This window comes from Amblyomma americanum, chromosome 5 (genome assembly GCF_052857255.1).
Source record: "Amblyomma americanum isolate KBUSLIRL-KWMA chromosome 5, ASM5285725v1, whole genome shotgun sequence".
In the NCBI taxonomy this organism is placed as follows: Eukaryota; Metazoa; Arthropoda; class Arachnida; order Ixodida; family Ixodidae; genus Amblyomma; species Amblyomma americanum.
In genome coordinates this window covers 44,104,585-44,125,150 of record NC_135501.1, presented here as the reverse complement: position 1 = coordinate 44,125,150, position 20,566 = coordinate 44,104,585, and the positions used below count along the sequence as shown (strand labels likewise).

Here is a 20,566-nt window from a genome sequence, read left to right as displayed (position 1 = left end):
TAACTATATTAATATTGCTACGAGCGGGCTGGAGCCCGCGGCGGCGCGAACAAATTAACTTCACTTTGCATAGCTCGAAAACACTGCTAATTTCCGCCACCTATCACGCCCCGTGTTCAATTGTAACTCATTCGAGCTGTGCATTGCACATCGTCGTCTTTGTCAACTTCCATCTGTAGTGCGAGCAGATCACATCAGCTTAACCTCGATGAGAGCTTGACCTGAGCCACGGTGAAAGACATAGCTTAGGTGAGCGAACGCCGCCGCCAGCCCTCGGACTATACTATTGTGCTTCCTTCTCGCTCGACAGATGGCGCTTCCAACTTGTGCCCGTAGCGGCGCCGTTCGTGGCTTTAGCACAGCGTCTCCGCATGCAGCTCCAGGAAAACTTGCGGTCATCAGCAGATTTTTTAGGCGTTTGTTATACTGTGAATCATCGTCTGTGTGTGAAAGCGGCTGAACGCATGCCGTAGTTCTGTTACGCGAGAACTGCATGCGATTTCTGTGAGGATGAAAGTGGGTGTTTTCCGTAGCCCAGAAAAATTGAAAACCCAGGTAGAACCTAATGTGTTTATTTCACACATGAAGCAAAAATTAGTCACTGCAAAACTGGATTACGCACGGAACACCTAAATTCCACTGTTGTGTATACAATCAAAATAACAAACAGTACACTCAGCTTGGCTGCTTGTGGTCACCCAAGTTTGGACATTTTACGCAAGTCCTGGCCTTTTTCAACGTGCTTGCGTTTCAACTGACGGCAGTACTGACGCATACGAAGGCTTATATAATAATGGAGTAGCTTGGCTAGAATGTCCTCCCTGTGGATAGTACAAGGGAAAGTGAAAGTAAAGTTCTCTAGTACAGCATCAATTGTTTTATCGTAGGCGTCTGCCAGATTCGCGTATTTAGAGAAAAATTTTTCAGCTTCCATAAAAAGCTGATAGAGGTGCATGTTAGGGTGCGTGAGTCTGCCCCTTGTTTTCCAATTAACGAGCTCAGCTTCGGGCACCTTTGACAAGCCTTTCTGGCCCTCCAGTGCTTTCTTGCACGTAGTGTAGGAGGTCTGATTGAAAATTTTCCTGGATACAAACCCTGTAACATAATAAATTATACACTCAACAACACTTGCATCGTTATCATCACACACAAACACTTCATCGCACTCCCAGCTCCCTTCATCGATTCGGCCGTCGAGCCGCTCTTTCAGCTGGTCCAGCTTGTTCAGTTCCTTCGATGCTGAGCTTTTATATGCGTTCTTAAAGTCAGCCAAAGTCACAACGCCGTACTGTTCTTTCTCAGAAGCTGAACAGTTACCAAACCGCGGTGGCTTCAGGAGGGAGTAAAGCGACAGCATACGGTACAGTTGCAAGAACGTTGGGAAAGTTGGATGTTCGTTTTGGCCACCCGCTTGTCGAATAACACCAAAAAAACATTCCAACGGGTCTTGATTCATTTTTCCGGTCAGCACATACCTGAAATCGCACTTTTTCAACAGGTAGATTGACAGCTCACGAGCAGATTTGAGCGTCCCCCTAATCCTTCCGCAGTTGACCGGCTTAGGAAGAGATCTTGAGGAATTTCTCCTTTTGCAACTTCTTCCTCACATTCTTCAAGCCAATCAGAGGCACTCTCAAGAACTTTAAGATCATTGCAGTCTAGAGTCAGACCTGCTCCTGGAAAGCGCCGGTTCAGGGCGTGAAATAAGTTGTTCATAAAGATTGTGAACTCGACGGTCGGTTTGACATTAAACAGCCGAGGTGCTCCTCTACGTTCGTAAAACAAAATTCCTTTTGCTACGGAATTGCTGAAAATTTGGGTTGCCAATTTCACTCTCATTTTAAGCATGTTGGAAGGATTAACATGGTTGTACGTCAATTTTGGGCATACTCTCAGCTCAGTTGCGTTTTTGGTGTCTGCTACAAACAGGGCGTCGTAGCAAGACCATTTAATGAACTTTCCACCTTTCTTCAACACTTTTTGTCATACAGACGATTGCGTATATACTTGAAGAGATGAGGTGCGTCTGCGAGGACATGCACCTTTCGCGATGTATCCAGTGGATGATCAAAGGCATTTACAACATGCCCCAGAGCACCGCTGATTCCAAGTGTCTCCACATTGCTCTATTAGTAGAGGCGCCATCAAAAACAACACCATCTACTAAAAGGCCCGCTTCTTCTAAGTGTACAATGCACTGAAGCAGTAGCTGTGCTAGGAGCGTCCCTTTCGTAGGTCCCTTGGAGGCAAACACAGCCACTGGCTGCAAGTATTTTTCTCCGAACGGTGCGAAGGCGAAAACGAGCCCGTGATCAGCCGGCTCATTGCTTTGGCTGTTCTTCGCACCAAAGTCAACAAGCCCGGCATATGTCATTGTTCGTGAGTTCACCGTGATCTCCTTTCTAACTTGAATCTCGTCAAGAATGAGGATCCCTCTTCGTTGAAATGCTGGTTTCGGGGAAACTTTCATTTTAAGGGCCTTAAAAAACGCTTCGTCAAAACCACACTTTAGCCCCACTAAGCTGATGTACTTCCTGATAGTGGAAACGCATGGCAGAGGTAATATGGCATTGCTGCGCAGAAAAGAGTATGCCGCGGGGCTTCGGATGTTTAGAAAAAGGCACAGCAGCAGCCAGTCGTCAGTGTACCTTCTGTTCTGCTTCGTCGTGCATTTAGCTGCAGCAATGCACTCCTTTACAAGAAGCAACTGCGCTGCAGGTAAATCAAAACTTTCTAGCTTCTCTGCGAGCCCTTCCTCTTTCACTTTTGCGAATTATTGCTGACAGTTTTTCAGCTGATTCATAAGCAATTTGTTTCGTGCTAAAAGTCGTGCTCGAGACCACAGTACAGTGGCCTTTGCATGGCGCAATGCGTTGATTCTTTGAAGTTGGGCAGACGGTACACCTTTGATCACAGCAGAAAGCCTTATCCGTTGAAGCGGTACTTTTTGTTTTGCCCTTGCCATTTGGCGATCAGCATGCAATTGCAACGTTTTGTGGAGGCCACTGCATGGCCGACATATGCCACCTGCAGGCGATAATAACGGGCATTTGTTATATCTCCACTTTTTTTCGTTGTTCACATAAGCACATTCTGGCCGCACAGACGGAAAGCTTTTTAAACTTGGTCCGCCGCAGCAAACGTTCGCATTGTCAAACGTTATTACCATGCTCTCAAGATCAGATGTTGTTGAGACAGACGGACTGATTTCTATTGCTGTGCAGTCGACTGGCCTGTCGAAAATGTAGGCTTGGACCGCCATATCTGAGTTTACGTGCAAAGACTTCTTATTAAATATACAGCAGCTTCCGTCACCGTACACTATGCGAGCATCAATGACCAGAACGTCTTTGGTCCCCTCTTCGTCGATCCGATGTACTGCCAACGATGACCTTGGTAAGCACATGTTCGCTGTGAGGTCGAACAAGTCGTCGAATGAAGAGTGGTTTAGAGCTTCAGTGCCATCGCTGTTTTCCTCTTCGTGGCTTGTGGCTGCGGTCTTGGACACTTCCGCAGCATGTGATGAGCCCTCAGATATGCTGGTGTAATTCGGGGGACGCAGAGAAGTTGCCGCAGGTTTACCCATCCGCTTCACTCTTTTTCGTGGACGTGATCTTCTTGGAAAGGTAACTCGGTGCTCCTTCGAAAATTGAAGGCATAGCGTCCTTTGTTAAGCCGGCTCTTCTATTCCCTGACATCAGAACGTGACCATCTATTTCGGAGGACCACGTTTTTAGAATAAAATGAGCAAAATGTTTCTCACACACACGGTCCGTCCGCTGCAGCACGCGATCTTTGCGCGGGATTGGTCTTCTCCATGCCTCCAACCTGGCGTCGTCATTCGGTGGCTTGAAAAGTGATAACTTTTCCCCACAAGACTTGTAGCCTGTCTTACAAAACGGCGCGAAGCACTTCCCCGTGTCACCAGTGCATTAGCAATAAACACGACCCACACAAAAGCGATATCCGGACGGGAAAAGGCGCGTAACAGCCGCTACGCGGGTAATATGATGGGCACACGTGTGCATGGAAACTCCCTATAGCGGGCCACAGTTTGGTGCGCCCTCTCTTGTACTGCCGGCTAACTACTGCACTATCCTCCCGGCACGGAGCGGCGCCTCTCCCTTGCCGTTCGCTCACCTAGCCTACTCTTACACCGTGACCTGAGCCTAATATTGTCGCCAGCATTGCCGACGAGCCATTATAGCGAAGCCATCTGCCAATCAGGCAAAACACACGTCTACCTGGTTTATATACGTTAAAACCCTGCCAGTTTTCATCTGTGCACTATGCGATCTCAGTGCAAGTTAAAGAACCCCGCGTGGTCGAAGTTTTCGGTTACCTTCACTACGGCATCCCTCATAGCCTTAGCGGCTCTGGCACGCTAAGCTCCCATAGACCATAAACCACCTTTACTTCGTTTAAAGTGCACCCTAATTTTTTACCGCTTGCTCGATCAGCAATTTTGGGACTCTAAAAGCCCATTCGACAAAATACTTTGGATGGTGCAGATGACAATAAATTGCATTGGCATTGATTGATCCTGCATGCCGGTTTATCTGCGTCCGACTGCTAAGGTTTTTATTTTTATTTCAAGCTCTTCAGCGCGCCATATAAAATTATTCAAATTTGTCTCTCACTCTTTTATTCAAAGAAAAAACGTTGGCGAAAAATTCGAAATTTTGCAGCTATGAGTCGAAGCCGTATCAGTGATTAAATATTTTTATGCTGGAAGAAGAAAAGAAGAAGAGTGAATCGACAAACGAACGAACGAACGAACAAACGAACGAACTAAATAACGAAAGCACGAACGAACGAACGAACGAACGATGATTGAATAAATGAATGAATGAATGAAAACTTTATTAAAATCAACAAGCCTTTAACTGCCCTTCCAGGAAAGATGTTTTTCCTTCCAGGATACAAAAATCAATGGCATCCAACGGTGCCGCATGATGCTGTATACTGACCCATGCTATTAATCGTCCTCTTCGCTACGCAGCACATAGGGAGACGAAGAAGACTGCTAGAATGGGTGAGTACACGGATTCATCCGTTGCTGCTGATAGAAAGACGCGCACTGCGGCTCTGCCTACGTGTTCCTCAATCAGTTTCCATTGCAGTTTTCAACCTGGAGGCTCGTATTCCAAATTTTAACTCCCGTTTCCATCTCTTAACTGTCAGGGCTTTATTGCGGGCATTGGAGTCGGCACCTGGTGTGGCTACATCTGTCCCATCCAGTCCTCTTGCTACCTTCTCATTTGGCCAAGGTTCCGCCTCCCTCAGGTTGTTTTTACTCTCAACTTCTTACCAAACATTAGTGTGGATCTCAATTTTGCATGCACATTTGTTTACGTTACGTCCCCTGTGAATATTTTTATGAATATTTTTCCCCGCCTAATGCGAAGCATCTGCCTGCCATGGCACTAACTGGCCACCTCATTATTCACATTGACCATTTCCCCCACCACACTGTGATTGCTACAGATATGCCTGGGGCTGCCTAGGAGGCAACGGTCGGTATTGTTTCAGTCTCTCTCCGAGCTTTTCAGTTCGAGTCCCGGATTGCACACCCATATCTCTGGCAGATTTTATGGCTCTTGGGCTGGCTGCTTTGAAAATTTTCAGAAATATTACACAGGTGATATTGTTCTCAGATTTTTCTCTCTGTTTTGTTGGCGCTGGAGTCAACACGGGAAAGGTTTTAGAGCCACTCACTAAAGTTTTTGATTCCATGATGAGTGAAATAGTGCGCTTCGTTTGGATTCCACGTCAGTGCGGTATTTTACAAACTGATGCAGCAGACTTCTTGCAAAATCAGCTCTCAATTAGCCTGTCGCCTGCAGCGTCCCTACTCTTATTCTTTTTGGAATGTCTCGTTTTCACCGTTATCAGTTCATAACCGCCACGTGCAGCCATCCCTTGCGCTCTACCTTTGACTACAAACATCTCATTTACCCATGAAAGGCTCGTGCGTGCAACTCCCCACGCTATGAGGTAGCGATGACTCTCATGCGGTGCAGGATCTCCCGCTTAAATTTTTACTTATGTTGATGTGGGGTCAGTCCCAAAAACCTTTTTGGCGGCTTGTGAAGAAGTTGGAACAGAGCATTTCCAACTCTCTTGCCGGAGGTCTGCACATCAGAGAAGGACGCATCAAGAAATTTGCATTAAAATTTGGGACTCACTTTGGCGGTCCCGCTTCTCCTCTCCTTCGGTGCGAGCGCCAGAGGGTTTGCATTGCAAGTTTGCGAACACCTCCACAATTACATAACAGCTACCGGCAGATTCCTTTGCTGATTGTATCCAAAAATTCCGCATTGAAAAGATGTTTTCGGAATTTTCATGCATTGAATTCTTTGTTCTTCTCTCCCTTTATTTTGTTCTTTCCTCTTTAATATGATATATCACCCAAGGCACATCCATTCGCTTCAGGCCAGTTTTTCTCCTCTTTGGGCTCTTCTTATCGAACCCCCCGTAACCTGTCGTGGGTATGTGCCATGTCACTAAGGCAAGAATAACAATAACGACATAATGCTGCACCGCACGATGTCATTGATTATTAGAGACAGGTCATTGAGATTTGAGATTGGTCCGCCTCAAACAGCAGGGTACTTGTGCTGGACTCCATTACTCAGGACGCAAGAAGACGGCCGTCGTATTCATGGTCTTCGCTTCGGCTCCTGCACAATGTGTGAAGAGAAAACCCCCCTTCTTAGGCGCTGCACCCCTCTGGATTCCGTGCCCTTCTTGGCACCTCATTGTATGAGTGCTCAGCACTGCGCTAATGATAGCATACACCTTCTGTGCGTTTGTAAGCGAAATTTTTTTTTGTAATAACATACCGCTATTTATCAATCACAGCAAGGAGGCAGCACAGGCTACTTAAGGCTTTGAGAGAAAATATTTGCGGGGTTTACTTTACTCGTGCTGGTCTTCCAGTAACCAATTTATTCTAGCAAATATTTTCACCGCATTTAGCCACCTGGTTTTCTCCTAAACCAGCTGCGTTTCGCTCTCTTTGAAGCGCAATTCGGCAACCTTTCTTACAGTCATTTACGTGTTCTTTGAATTATATGCCTCGCCGGGGCACACCTCTTACTCTCAATTTCAGTAACCGTTTTATTATCATAAGCTGATTCCTAAATAACACGTTACCTTGATGGTTCTCTAGAAACTTGTTATTATTTCGGTCTCGTAAACTCGATATGCTTTCCTCATTTCACTCACAGGCATATTTGTTAGCCTGCATAATATTACCTCACAAATTAGTACTGCCACACTGTAACTGTTGCATAAGTTTGGCGGATTAATGCTGGTGAGGTAGTAATTTTAGTCGCACCGTTCCCGGCAAATTCACTCAAACTGATGATGATGGTCCTAGTTGTTCTACTTTCGTAGTCGGTATTCAGTCTGACTATGATGTCCCGAGCTAGATAATTAATATCAACGCTGTGTATTTTATTTTACTCGCTACTGTGCTTTATTGACACAACCATATATCTGGCGGGTCTACCTTCAACAACGAAGCAAGAGTAGTGATTTGTTCAGTGCTTGTTAGGCTCTCCTATTATCGGTCAACGATCTCCATATTAATGGTTAGAACGCAAGTTCACGTAATGCCGCTAACGGACCATTTTTATCCCCTTTATATAGTAGCTTGCGCTGCCAAAGCCCTGGAAATTACTTCTGCTTTTTTAATCTTTTAGAGAATAAAGTAACGATAGTGAGGCGATGTTTAGTTTTTGAGTAATTCAAAATTTTTATTATCGCATTTCACAAGCCACCGGAAAGAATGGTGATTTCATGGAATCAAGACGCTTTAGTGTACATGCGTGCAAGTCGTTCTAGTGGAATTCTCCAAGTTGATTTGGGACTATGATATGCTGGTATTATCAGGTCAGTGCCTCTGTGAAAATGTCTGCCCAATGGTCTGGCCACGGTGAGTCAAATTTTTTTATTTATTTTGTTACTATCAGGGCCGTTGGGGCGTTACAGATAGGAGTAGTAATTAATCAAAACCAAATACAAAGGGAGATTTTTTAGCAAAGATGAAGAAGCGCAGATTTGAATGCTTCCATATTACTTGAGGAGAAGAAGAAGAATGCTTCTGGTTCTGGGATGGAGACGATGCCGGCGGGCAGGTGGTTCCACTCTGAGCTGCTCTTGGGCAGGAAAGAAGGAAAGGACTGATTAGTTCTGCAACTTGGCACACTCACTTTGAATTGGTGATCAATACGGCATGATACGTAACTTAGAGCAGTGAAGAGACTGTTTTAGCGATTCATTTCTGCAATATATTTTGTGGAAACAGAAAAGTCTAGAAAGATCACGCCGCAGAGAAAGATCGGGAAGGTCTACAGTATGCTTTATGAGTGTGACGCTAGACGAACAAGAGTAGTTAGTCAAGATAAAACGGGCTGAAAGGTTCTGAACAGATTCGAAAGCATTAATCAGTGACTTGATGTTAGGGTCCTATACATATGACGCATATTCTACTTTAGATCGGACAACCGTTTTGTACAGAAGTACTTTTAATCTAACCGGAGCAAGCGAAAAGTTACGGCGAAAGAGACCAAGCTTGTGATTACCATTGTTACGTGTTCGATATGCGTTTTCTATGAAAGGTCATTGGTAATGTGTACGCCAAGATACTTATATGCAGAACCAAATACTAAGGGGGAGCCATTTGTAATGTATGGATGCGGTTAACTTCGTAAGGTATTCTTGTTACTTTTATTGCTTTACATTTTTCATTTTTTTTATTTGAAATACCCTCAGGGCCATACGGCATTATAGAGGGGATTGGTTATACAATGCAGTAGAACATAGAAATATGAGCACAATATTACAGAAGGTTGCTAGTTATACAGTGTTAGCCAAGGTACATTAAGCTTCATTACCCAAGTGTCGCACCAAACAGAAGTGTAACTATTATCAGATTGAAGAATCAAGGTATCAGATGGGCTGGAAATTTCTCTACAGAGTCGTCAGAGAACAGCCTGATAGATGATCACAGAGTGAGCGAAACGTTTCTGACATTTGCCATAAACAATTTCTGTTGAAACATAGTGCAAAACATTTGGTAATAATGGGTTTCTTAGAGTGGGCACGTAGCGCCTTTCCAGAATAACTGGATTACTGCGACAACGGCGGGTGGCGTAAGTGTAGCCGCCAGCCCTCATCACCTGCGAGCATAATGTGCGTTGCATGGGCATGTGCCATCGCTATCCTCCTCTGGATTATAGTCAATCTCCTGATAACATGAAATGTGTTTTGGTCGACGTGGCTAATTTTAGCAAATACAAAATTTGTTCGACCTCGACTCTATGAACGCCTGATCGAGGAAGAATAGAAGCCTACCAGCAGCTGGAACAATCTGAGCCACTGCCCCGAGTGCTGGAAGGCGCATGGAGAGATGTAATGCACGGTGACGGAATAAGCTGCAAGGTACTCTAGACTAAACTGCCATCGCGTAGTCGCACGTGGCAGGAGGTATCTCGCGAGGCTGGCTGGCTCCAGGGTGGAGAGGCATTAGTGTAGAAGAGAGGCTACGCCTCGAGCGACAGATACAGCGCCTTTCCTGCTGTTTCGGAGCAGGGTGTGCACTGAATACAATTAAAAATTATCATTTGGTATAAGTTTGTGTCAATTGTAATCAGTTGTTATCAATGTGGATCGTATGTGACCCAATGGCTTTAGAAATATCGAGCAGTACACCACCACATTGGCGTTGCGTGCAGTCGCAACGATAAACATAAAAGTGAGATAAATCTCTTTTTACTTCGCTGTCGTGAATGTTATAACAAAGCCATGTTTCGGTGAGAGCTATGATGTCGGCGTTACATGTGTCAATAAGAAAACACAATAAGTCACACTTATTAATAATGCTGATTAGATTAGCCTGCGAGACAGATATGCTGCGGGTCGGTGACAGTTCCCTTCTTCCCCTCTCTAATTCCAAGGGCGTGTTATTCACGGCATGTGAAGTATCTTGCGAAATATCCCGCGTGGAGCCGGGCTGTCAATCGAGAATGAGCTGTAAGTCAGTTCAACGTCCTTTGTTGTTTTGTTGTAGATGTAGTATTTATTGTTGACAAACAGTTTGTTGTAGCGGAGATGGAGTCTTTAGCCGCTGCAATTTATTGGGCGTTCATTTTTCTTCTTCGTCCCAAATCAAATCAAATAAAATCAAATCTTTATTCAGCATTCTTCCGCGTGTAACAAAGAAATGCTGGGACAAGAGCAAAAAAGCTGCTACAAGCAGCTTGACAAGGCCCTTGCCCCTGTTTGATTGGCAGCGTTAAGGTTTTTCAGTCGTGTTAAATGCAAGTTTTTACATATATATATATGTGTTGCATCTCACAGATAAAAGCAATACAAATGTATTCGCGTACAACAGCATCCCACGTGCAGGCCAACATATTTGGATACATATGCAGCAAAAGGGAAAGGAAAAAAAAACGAGTTTCTGGTCTAAGTTAGACCATTTACACTCAGCACGTAGAGACAAATAAAAGAATCGTACGAACCTAATACAAAAACAAGCATGCTCCGAAATAAGAGAAAACGTTTACATTACAACATTTTTCTTCTGTATTTTTTTCTTAAATTTGGATACCGTCGTTCGTCATTAAAATTTTTTTCCCTTGTTTTCTAGTCATGGTGTTCGGGTCTATATGTAACTTTTCAAGGCTATTTAGCAGGAATAGTACACGATATTGCAACCTGTTAAAACCGTTATTGGTTCGGGAAAATGGCAAATCTCATGTATCTCTTTGCCTTACACTGTATGGCAGCTGCAAGGATTTTTTAAGGCGGCTCATTCGAAGAAAATGCTCATTTGTGTGTTTTAAGCTGCTCTTGTATTTTAAGAACAGGTTAAATATGTATTGCATGCGTGACAGTCAAGACATTAAATGATTGAAATAAATCCCGCGTATGGGAATCGTATGGGGCATTTGCAATATGACGGATAGCTTTTTTCTGTATTAAAAGTAATTTGTGGATGTGTGTAGCAGATGTTGTCCCCCAAACAAGGTTACAGTAGTTTATATGCGGGAGAAATAAGGCATTACATACAAGAAGCTTGAGTTTCGGTGGAATCACCTGTCGCAATCTACAAATCATTCCGCATGCCCTCGCCAACTTCTTAGCTACAAGGCCAACATGAGCGTCCCAAGTTAAATTTTCGCTAAAAATGACTCCTAGTGTTTTAACCTGTTTCGCGAGCTCTATTTTAGAATTGTCAAAATAGATATACAAGCTACGATTTATTTGCTTTTGCACCGGCGCAAATAAAATACATTTGGTTTTCGCTGCGTTTATTTTTAAGGAATTTACTGTGCTCCATTGAGACAACCTATCGAGGGTGGTATTGGCTAAACTTGCGAGTTCCTTAATCTCCTTGGACTGAAAGAAAATGCTATTGTCGTCTGCATAGATAACAAAATATGCTTGATCACTAATGCTTATTAAATCATTAATATAAAGATTGAATAAGATCGGTCCCAGTACACTGCCCTGCGGAACCCCTGCTTTCACAGTAAGCAAAGATGAATATTCACCGGTAAGAGCGACGCACTGTTTTCTTTGTTCTAGATGTGATTTTAGTAATTTTAGAGTTATTCCCCGAAATCCATAACGTGCTAATTTACATAGTAAAGTAGCATGATTAATCCTGTCGAACGCCTTCGAAAAATCCACAAATATACCAAGGGTTACCTTCCTTTCCTCAAATCCATCAAGTATGTACTTCTTTTGCGTCAGTAGAGCCAGTTCGGTTGACACCTGCTTTCGAAAACCATACTGCTGAGGCGTTATAATAGAAAACCTATTACAAAACGTTGTCACTCTATTACAAATAACTTTTTCCAAACCTTTTGATATTGCAGGTAATATTGCTACTGGTCGGTAATTGGATAAGTCATTTCTGTCTCCAGACTGTTACAACACCGAAACCTTTGCTAGCTTCATTTTGTCTGGAAAAACACCTGTAGACAAACAAATATTAAACAGATGGGTGAAAACTGGTACCAGGAGTTCGAGTAGAAACTTTATAGGTCCTATCTGAAGTCCATCTATATCACGTGCTTTACTATTTTTCAGTGACAAAAATACTGAGAATATTTCCTCAGGAGATGCCGGCTCAAAGAAAGCACTGTTTGTAATCTGCTTGTTCAGGAAGCTCGTGGCAGTTTCATCGTGGACGCTATCAACAAGATTTATGAAATATTCATTAAACTTGTTCGCCAAATTTTGTCCTTTAAATGCTTCATTATTAAGTATTATTTCAAGTTCTTCATTTTTACGGCTTCCCCCTTGTAATAGTTTGTTCATTTCGCGCCAGATTTCATTACCACGAGCACCCGGTTTCCCCAAGAGGTTTTCGAACCCTGGACGTGGATTCACTCTTTCCCTCTCTTTACTCCTCGCCCATTCGGTTTCACCAGGGCGCCGCGCCGCCGGCAGCTGCCATGTTGGCCAGGGCGCCGCCTCGCAGAAGGCTCGAAATGCTAGCGCAATTTAGGCGCGCGACGCGCACGCCATCTACGTGCTATGACGTCACTCCGCGCATGCACACAACTGACGAGGCGGACGGCGCCTGCTCCGCCGTCGGCATAGAAATTCTTACTATTAACAAGAGGGAAAACTGCACCTAAGCCCCCATGGGCACTCAAAGCATCACGGGGTGATGAGCTACTTGGTCCGGGACAGTAGGTTTTTTCAGGAACAGAGAGTGTCGTTGCTGAGATGTCCCGATCCGTCCACGGCGCAGATGACTTTGGCGCAAAAGTAGTGCGCAAAATACATAGCAGTGAAGACGCAACAGCACAGGACTCCAATAAAAGCTTTTTGGTTTCCGAAGTGCAATTAAAAAACCTCTTAAAATGTACAGACGACAAATTTTTTTTGAAAAACCTATTTCTTTTTAAAAAAGCGTATATTAGGCACGAAATGTTAGGCTTTGTTGTCGGCAATACTTGCCAATAGGATAGCAAGCCATCGCTTATTTTGTACAAACTTTATATTTACATGTTTTTTTGCTCGTTTGTTGCAATTATAGACAGGATATTGAGTGTAAGGGCATTATTGATTATCGAACAACGTTTGTTATTTATTATTTTTCGGCCAAAAGTTGTTTATCTCCAGTCGCTAGCTCTCCGCCCCATGATACTTAGAGCGCCCATGGTGGCTCAGGTGGTCTCGAGGAAGCTCCATGCAAACTCCCATAGGCGGAGCGCCAGCTTTCCCTCTAGTTAATAGCAAGAAACTCTATGGCGGTCGGCGCAGCGGCGAGGCGCGCGGTGCGCACACCAGCTTCGGGCTATGACGTCACTCCGCGCATGCGCACTGCTGGCGGAGCGGAGGTGCCACGGCTCAGAGCGCAGCCTCGCAAAGTGGCTGGCGTAGTGTAGCTATCGCTAAAGAATAATTGTGGAATTTTTTAGCGCATAAGAAAGAATGTCTACCCGCCTACGATGAAACTAGAAGAATCGTGTTGGACATGCTGTTGCAGGGGCAGCTCCTATGCTCTCTGACACTGAAGCCGGAGTGCATACAATTTATAGTGCCGGTGGGAGTGGGCGTGGACGTGGTTGACCGGAGGTTATCAGGGAAGCCGCTGATAACCTTTTTCATCTGGGAATAAGGACGTGTGGTCGAAGGAACCAGGTAGAATGAATAGATCTGGGGACCGCTCAGGGCGCAAGCGCCGTCGGCAGAGGAGTCATGGCGACGTATCCCCGTAACGACGGTCCGGAGAGCAGCGAAGGAGCCATGAAAAAGCAAACTGCAAAGATGGAATATGCGTATGGTGGAAATAGAAGAATTGTGTTGGCCATTCTGTCGCAATGGCAGATCTTATGCACAAAGAAGCTGAAGACAAAGTGTATCCCATTTATACTGCCGCTGGGAGTGGGCGTTGGCGTGGTTCACCGGAGGTTATCAGGTAAGCCGGGGATAACCTTTTCAACTGGGAATAAAGAAGTGCGGTCGAAGGAACCAGGGAGAATGATTATATCTTGGGACCGCTCAGGGCGCATGCGCCGTCGGTAGAGGAGTCATGACGACCGTCCGAAGAGCAGCGACGGAGCCAGGAAGAATCAAACCGAAAAGGTGGAACATGCGTGCGGTGAAAATAGAAGAATCGTTTTGGCCGTGGTGTCGCAGTGGAGGCCCGATAACTTCTGGAAACTAGCTCGTTCTTCAACGATGCCCAGCGCGGTTTCCGAAAGCATCTCCTATGAGAAACGCAACTAGCATCATTCACTCACATAATTCATATTATCATTGATAAGGCTCAATAGGTGACTGCACATTTCTAAACTAAACTTTGAACCTAACCTTATACTTTGGCTTGAACAATTTCTTTACACCATTCCCAGTTTTTGTCATCTAACAATCGCAACTGCTCACTATGTTCCGTTGGCTCTGGTGGGTCTCGGGGCTGTGTGTTCGGTCCTTTGTTGTTCCTAATATACATTAGTGTCCCACCGAATGTGTGGTTGCATTTTTTTCACTGCAAAATCGCACATGGACGGCGTTCCTTTTCGTACCATAATTTCTGAGAGGGCCACAAGGCGGATCATTCTGATTTCCTGGCAAAGCAGCTGTAACGTCTGTGGCTCGATGATGCTTACAGAATCCCAAATTCGCTCACCTTAACTGCCTTTTTTAAAGAAAAAAGCAGACAGATATCGTACAGCTTTTCCATTGAAATCCAAGCAATGCTCTATGCCATTCCCCTCTGGAACTCATGTTCGGTTTGCGGTCCACAATCAAAGAAGAGGTCGCTGTTTCCCTTCAAAATTCAGCCGGCATTTCAACAGACACCTTTCTTGAACTTTTGACTGTGTTTCTAGAATCGAAAGTTGTAGCTCACAAACAAAAAGACTACATACAGAAGAGCGGAATCTGCATTGGGTCGAATGTGGCACCATACCTTTCCGACCTTTACCTCGCATCTTGTGATAGGAATATCTACACCATCGTACGTGACTACCCGTGGACCACAATCTTTCGGTATTTGGACGACTAACTAATACCTTGCTCAATGAGTGCTAAAGACGCCCCTGAGTGCAACTTTTGGGAAGAATGTTAAATTTGTTTCATGAAAGCATGCCCGAGTTCACCTTCACCCATGAACTCCCCTATGGCAACCAAATTAGGTTTCTGGATCTCTGGCTTTTGCTCGAAGAAGGACATGCCTGCTGGCGCTAGGAGGCTCGCGGCAACAAAGAATTCCTTCCCTACGAGTCAGACCGTCAAGAGGGCAATTGCGAAAGGGGCACTATAGTCAGGCTGGAAAACTCATGCCCGCACCAAATGGGCCCCAGCTTTTTGAAGCAGATCACTAGATTAAGGGAAGCTAGTTATCCCTAAGAAATACCACGAGAAACGAGGCGTTGCTTCACCGCCTGCAATGAAAGGAATCTGCTATTACGAGGGAAGAAACTTGGACCAGCAAGAAAAGCGTTTTTGTTCCTTAACTCCATGGCTTTACTCACAATACGGAGAGACGCACGGGCGTAGTGCATAGTAGGCAATGAGAAATAGTAGGTAATACAGAGAGACGCACAGGTGTAGTGCATAGTAGGTAATGAGGAGTACGGCAACGAAAACGTGTCCTCCCACCAGCGGTAGAAGCTGCCGCATGGGCCACCATATTGGTTCCGGGCACACTCGTAGGCCCAGGAGTTCAAGTGGTTTCGATCAGATTACCTGTGCATGCCTGCGGAGATGGCCGTGGCCCTGGCATCCTCCGTGGTAGGGAGAATTTCTGAGTAAGCCATCTATGAATCAACGAAAGATTGTTTTCATACCAGCGTGTCGGAGGGCGGCAATGGCTACCTAGACTGCGAACAGCAATTAAGACATGTGTAAGCACGCGTGTAGACGAGATCTACATGCAAACTCGCTCCCTTCGATTTTGGTCGCCAGAGAGAAAGCAGCATCAGTATAGATGTCAAGGGTATCACCATGCGCATCCGCAAGCGGCCCGCAATGCGTAAGCTTGTGGAGGGGAACGTAGCGAGAAAAAAGGCAGCATAACTGCCTAGAACTTGTGCGATTGGGCAGGGAAGCATCGTCATGTTGCTCTAAAACCCAACAAGGAAGGGCTGGCCATGCAGGGCCGAGCTATTGTGATATCAGTCGGATAGCGGCCTCGCGGATGTTGTTGTTGAGTGGTGGCACGGCAGCAGCACGTTCAAGAGGCGGTGAACGTTTGGGCGCTTAGAGAGCCCTTTGATGGTTTGTGGAATAGAACAATGAAGGTGCTCGAGATTCTTGATGTTGGTAATAGAGAATGCTCATATGGCAGCGCCATATAAGATCTTTCTCATGGCAAGAGCTATAGGTGATGCGCGAGGTTGTGTTCCTCCTATGAACTTGTTAGTGAGGCTAAGTACTGTGTGCAGCATGGCCTGCTATGCTACACACTGTCATCTGGCTGTTTTAGGGTTGTATTTTAGGATTGTATGGTGTATGGCACAATTTAGAGCGAGATGCTTATGTCGATATTGATATGATTCTATCTATGCCTTTAAGTTTCATTTTCTGAGGCGAAGTCGCCGACCTATTGGTGTTGGCGTGGTCTCTAGGCAGGATAAAGCTGCATTTAATTCCCCCTGCATACTTTTTTTTCCTTAGTGTAATCAGCCCCCTTCGTCCGGATGCTGACGCCGTCCGCATAAGTCGCAAATCGAGCCGCCATGTCACATAGGAGGTCTCCTGCTACCCTGCAAAAAGACAGATTAAACAGCATGGGCACTGAGATACCTTTCTGACCTCTTCTATTGCAGACGGATACATGTAGGGGAGTTGGCATGGCGTTGTAGTGAATATAGCTGCGCGAAAAGCAAGGACGTGAATGGAGACAAATTTATGTATATAACCTCTCCTCTTCTATAAGCTTCAGTTGTGAGCGAGCTCTTCTTTTGTCTCCATCAACGTCCTTGCCTTTCGCGCTTGCAGTTTACCTACAACTGCCTTATCCAAATAATCGTACTAGATGACCATCGAAGCCCAATGTCATGTTAGCGAACAGGTATGGTGCAAGGAAATCCCTCATCTAATTCCGGGCGCTGGCTAGAATAGAATGTTATGGAACGCTTTGTGGATACCAACAGCTAGAATGTAGTCGGGTAGGGGCGTGCGCATTGTGCGATTGACGACGCGCCGTATGAGCGACAACAAACGTGAATGCCTAGGTTAGAGCGTGACTCGCCCATCACGGCTGGACGATAACGCGGCTTAACTGTTTCTAGATAATAATAAATGCGCATATGAAACATAAGCTGGATGTGTTTACATAGTACTGAGGCCTACCGGATTGGTAGGGGACTGCTAGGTCTTTCTCGGTCTTTATGGGATTTAGATATTGGCTAAATGAGAGTAAGTTTCAGTTCATCAGGAACAGTTCCCGAAGCCCAAACATCGTGAGTGACCTCTAAGAGAGCTTCCCTTGGTGCAACTGCACCGGTATCTGCCCTGCTAATTGATCATGGCCAAGCGCATAGCGAGACCCAGCCTGTCTGTTTACTGCGAACATATCTCCAATGTTGAAGCGGCAATCGACATGATGGTCCGGATCTGGGTTGACTGAGGTTTTAGTAGTGTGGGCGGAGTAAGAGACGCGTGGATAAACAAGGTAGTAATGACCTCTTCCTCTAACGAAGCAGTGTCAGTGTACGAAGAGTTCAGTCAGCGGAGGGGAACCCTTCGCTTTGCCACGGAGGCTGAAAAGCATGAACCATCATCATCATCATCAGCAGCAGCATCAGCCTGACTATGCCCACTGCAGGGCAAAGACCTCTTCCTATGTCTCTCCAATTAATCATGTCATTTGCCAGCGGCGCCCATCATATGCCTGCGAACTTCTTAATCTCATCCGCCCACCTAACCTTCTGCCGATTTTCTTTGGTTTTCTGCAAGCTAATCTTTCGACCCACCGTTCTGCTCTGCCTGTCTAAATTATTGATCATGTTTTGCAATTCATCTAAAAGCCGGAGCAGCGATAGCGTAGAGGTAGAGCATCCGCCTCGCACTCAAGAGGACCGGAGCTCGAATCCCGTTGCCGCGGAATTCTCCACCGAGCTTGAGAAAAAAAATCCCCGTGTCGATAAAATTGCATAACTAGGCGTGGGGTGCGGCCGGATCTCGGTGACCAGGACCGACATCGCACTCCCTCACCAGAACAGGATTTGGCCACCCTTGTGTATCGCTTAGCCACAACCTTCTATAATGAACCGATTAAGCATGGACTGTAAGTCCTGAAGTCCCGCTACTCGGCTAAAGCAGTCGCAGGTAGATTTCCAGACCTCGCCCTGAAGTTGCTGCTGTTACTCACGTATCAAGTTGAATTGGGATTGACTTTAATGAGGCCGAAATGGCCTTGCCGCGAGAACGGTTCCTTTGCACCAGACGATCTCGCTCGTCTACAGATAGGGGCCATATAACTGTATGAACAGTTCAGTAATGTCATTGCAGGACACTGTTCGCGCATGGGTGCGAGCTTTTTGTAGGATACCTAAGACACCATCGAATGTTGTAAAGGATCGAGTGGCGTGAGTCCGAAAGGCGGCCCTTTAGTGACAGAGGTGATGGTTTAATACTGAGAGGTTTGCGACCAATCGCCTAAGTGTCAGAACGTGATGGCTTCCTCACGGCATGTCCCACACTGTCCAATGCAGCACGTGTCAGCGCTGGGGAGGGTAAGCTCGGAAAACATGTCTTTTTGCGGTTACTTTAGTGCATTTTTCGTTGGCGTGCAGTAGATATTCCAGATGTCTAAAGCGGACGCTCGATAGCTTAGTAGAGATACTTGCCCCGTTGATCTCAGGCTGTGAAGTACTCTATGCAGGATGGTCTTCGTTGAGGTCACCTCCAAACAATACAGGAATGGTCAAAGCTGCCTGTACCGCAGCGGTGGCCAAGTGGTTGAGCATCCGCCTCGCATGCGGGAGGTGCGGGGTTCGATCCCCAGTGCCGCCGGGTACCCACCGGTGATACAATGGGTACAAGCTTTCCCCTGGTCTGGTGCTCGGCTTATTTAGGGTGAAATGCTTGGAAAACGGGTCTTTGACCCCACCTTGAGAAAAAGGAAAGTACCTTGTGTCATGGCGCTCTTTGGCCTTAGATGCCCTTGCGCCATAAAAATCCATAATCAAAGCTGCCTGTGTGAGGGTTTTTAGCCACGCACCCGGTTCGAGAATATCGCCTGGACGAAACTAAAAAGACGCAAGTATGAATGGCTTTAACACTTCTTTTTGGGCGAGTTGGTGCATACTTGATTTGAAGAAAATAGCGCCAGAGCATGCAAACCACGAAAAGACAAGGACGAGACACAAAGCGCTAACTCACAACTAATTTTATTGAAACCAGGCACCGCCTTTATATGGCGACGTTTCACTGAAAAAGAAGAAGGAGGAGGGCAGGAAAGGTCTAGAAATCTAAGCGACCATCACAGCGAACACACATGAGCAAGCGGTAACCAAAACTAAAACAAAAAGGTTAACAAAGATTATTTAAGGGCGGCATCTAAAAATTCGAACTCGGACGAAAAAAGTGAAACAGATGGGGTGCTGACACACCTATTGCCAAGTTTCCTTATGTAAAAAGCCTCCAGACATTCACGTGCCTTCTTATCTGTGCTTTTGCCAAGAATCTTAGTCTGAGTCAATCGTGCCTTTTCGTGGTTTGCATGCTCTGGCGCTATTTCCTTCAAATCAAATGAATGGCTTTGCTTGTGCGGACTGAGCTTATCAGGTAGAACTTCTACAGTAGTGGAAATAAGAGAAGAGAGACGGAACGTCCCAGTAATCGGTGAGCACTACGACTGTTGCCTGGCGTTCGCCGTTGTTTTTCGTCGACAGAGTCTTTAATGTGCAGTATTCTGGAAGCCGGCAGGCCGACAGGGCCAGCGGGTTTCCTAGGGCGGCAGAAACAGCGGGCGATGCGTTTCTATGGAAGAGCGAAATGTCGGACCCGTTTTATTTAAAATTCGACAATCCACTGTACGTCTAGTCCCGGAGGTCATGATGATAGCAGTGCTATCCGGCGCTTGTGGTCATCAACGAGGACCGCGCGCTGGAGATAGTTGAACGTAATGTGGGACACGTTTTATTTAAAATTCGACAATCCACTGTACGTCCTGAGTCCCGGAGGTCATGATGATAGCAGTGCTATCCGGCGCTTGTGGTCATCAACGAGGACAGCGCGCTGGAGATAGTTGAACGTGCCTGGAACCTGCTTTGCATGGTGTTCATGGCTTGCGTTAAACTATTGACCATGAATTCCACATTGTTGTGAGGCTTTTGTACCCGCTCTTGTTTTGGAAGCCCAATAAAACAGGAGTTGGCTGAGAATCCTAGTCGGTGGCCTCGTTTACACGGCGGTCTGTCGACCGGCTCCTACAGGAAAACTTAATTTTGCTGCGCTTAGGAGGTTCAGAACGTGCATGTTTTTTTTTTTCAGATTAAACGAATGCTCATGGAGATTCTTGTTATGAATGTCAAAGCATTTCTTCTCTCATGATAGGCGTGTACAGAACCTGTCTGCAGAG

The 20,566-nt window shown here is 45.7% G+C and overlaps 1 pseudogene; it reads right to left on the bottom strand.

Moving 5' to 3' along the window:
• Positions 1 to 694: 694 nt before the first annotated feature.
• LOC144133812 (uncharacterized) overlaps positions 695 to 20,566 on the bottom strand; it is an 81,053-nt pseudogene continuing 61,181 nt past the window's right edge.